Below are 2324 nucleotides of genomic sequence, written 5' to 3'. Positions count from 1 at the left end.
TTCTTGGAAGATCATAAAAATAAACATGAAAAATATTTTGTGCGAGAAGCTGAGCCAGCAGTGTATTATCTCGGCAGACTGCAGCTGGAGAGCAAATGACATGAGTCTGTGCTCTGGTTCATCTACTTCAAGTGAAACATGATGGGGCCAAGTACATGCAGGATATGTACTGGCAGAGCAAGAAGAGGAAGTGCAAGTGGACGTGGAGTTAGCGGGGTTACTTGGGTGCAAAGCAGTGACCAGATACTTTCCTGTAAACAGCCAGGCAGTACGATTTGCATGAACATAACTGCTGTCAAAGGCAGATTTTTAAACTGAATGAATGAAGAATGATTCTGTTTTCCATACGCACTTTTTCTGTCTTGATGTATCTGCTTGCCTCTCTTTCCTGAGAAACGTGTGCTCTTCGATGAAAAAGGCAGATGGGGTGGATTACAAGGGAAAGAAAAGTTATTGAAATAGAGGGAGTTTGACAGAGAATGTCTCAAACCCAGAGGGAGCTGATAATATTTCCTCTGAGATCAGTTCACATCAGTGATTAGGTGACTTAAGCACTGTCTCAGAGGCTGAACGCGTTAAGATTAACCACATTGCCTACTCAGTCAATCCTTGATATCTGTCAACAGGACCTACTTCCACTCAGGAGGCCAAGTAGTGCCAGGTGAAAAGCAAAGTTTTATCACTGGAACTGTACTTACCTCCAATGGTGGGTGCTGCACGGGGGAAGAAGAAGAAGCTGTGCTGGTTATAGATAGTCCTTATGTGACTGAGGAAGGAAGTCTGTCTGTGTTGGGACTTGGATGAGGTTATGGAACACAGTGAGGGAGATGAGGCACTGGCACAGGTTGCCCAGTGATGTGGCAGATGCTCCATCCGAGGAGACTTTCAAGGCCAGGTTGGACCAGGCTCTGGGCAACCTGATGGAGCTGTGGTGTCCTTTTTCATTGCAGGGGAGTTGGACTACACGATCTTTAAAAGTCCCTTCCAACTCAAAGGATTCTAAGATTCTTTGATTCTATGACTTCTAATGAGGATTAAGAAAATTCAAAACTTGCTCTAGATGAGGAGAAGAGCCGGCTGGAGACTTTCCATAGCTGCTCTGCCACTCCTCTAAAACTAGTAGCAGGACAGAAGAAATAAAACAGCAGTCATGTTTTATCTTAAATATCTCTCATATATTCTCCCTCTTGTTCCCTCACTCAAAATTTAAAAAATAAATCATTAAGACTTAAACCACTCAACTGACTGTCTTTACGGTAACCTTAAGTATCTTACATGCAAAATTAATGCAAGCACAGAAACTCAGAGGTAAGTATGACACTCTAGCTTTAAATCACACTGCTGAAATAATGAAAAGGTGCAATTACATAAGTGGAGGCCTGAATGTCACTTTAGATTTTTCAATGACTTTTTTATGCTGCTTTCTGCTAGAGATCCTCATTATTCAGTCTGTGCTTCCTCCAAGGAATGTAAGATGCACTGACAAGAGTGTACCCAACTGAAATGTGTGAATGTTAAACTTTAGGTGGAAAACAGGCTGCCCAGAGAAGCTGTGAATACTCCATCCCTGGAAGTGTCCAAGGCCTGGTTGGTTGGGTACCTGGGCAACCTGAGCTGCTGGGGGGCAGCCAGACCATGGCAGTAGGATGGAACTGGATGATCTTTGAAGTCCCTTACAACCCAAGCCATTCTATGGTTCTGTGATTCTACAATTCGTGCTGGGTGCTCCAACCTGGCAGCTAAACGAAGGAGTTTCATGTGCCTATTCTTCCCCAGCATGGCGTAGGCAGCACCTCTTGGCTGCAGCACTGCCCCTGCCCAGCTGCTCCTACCTCCTCAGCTGCTTTAGTACTGGCACAAGGCAGAGAATTTGCATCCCTGATCTGCCCATTGGGGCCCTGCCTGGCAATGATTTTCATTGGTTTTGAGAGTCAAGATTAAATTAGGATTACATTTCTCAACATCTTAAAAAAAATCAACTAGGAAAAGATGAAATCTGGATTAACAGCTTTGGGCAACAATCTAGGGAAATCTGTTTGTCACTCAAAGATTTTGAACTTCAGGGTAATACAGGGATTTTGTGAAATTAGGAGTCTGAAGTGCTGCATCTGGCTAAAGCCATCGTAATCTCCGAGATGCCCGAATCCATGGAAAGGGCTGGAAGATACTGCTGAGCTCTCCCCTTTTTGCCACAGAAATACATGGGTTTGAATGTGAAGAAATTCTATAAATGTGCTATCTCTACTTCACTTTGGATGTTGTGTTTCCCTGGACATGTGCCTGCCCAGCCCTGGCCTACTCCCAGTGCACACTGTGGGGGGACC

General features: G+C 44.4%; 1 protein-coding gene across 1 annotated transcript in view; it reads right to left on the bottom strand.

Annotated features, from left to right (window-relative positions):
* Positions 1–2324, bottom strand: part of LOC104914729 (asparagine--tRNA ligase, cytoplasmic-like) — a 95229-nt gene that overhangs the window by 903 nt on the left and 92002 nt on the right. The window lies entirely within an intron of this gene.

This window comes from Meleagris gallopavo, chromosome Z (genome assembly GCF_000146605.3).
Source record: "Meleagris gallopavo isolate NT-WF06-2002-E0010 breed Aviagen turkey brand Nicholas breeding stock chromosome Z, Turkey_5.1, whole genome shotgun sequence".
Classification (NCBI taxonomy): Eukaryota; Metazoa; Chordata; class Aves; order Galliformes; family Phasianidae; genus Meleagris; species Meleagris gallopavo.
This window is presented reverse-complemented; position numbering and strand designations above follow the sequence as displayed.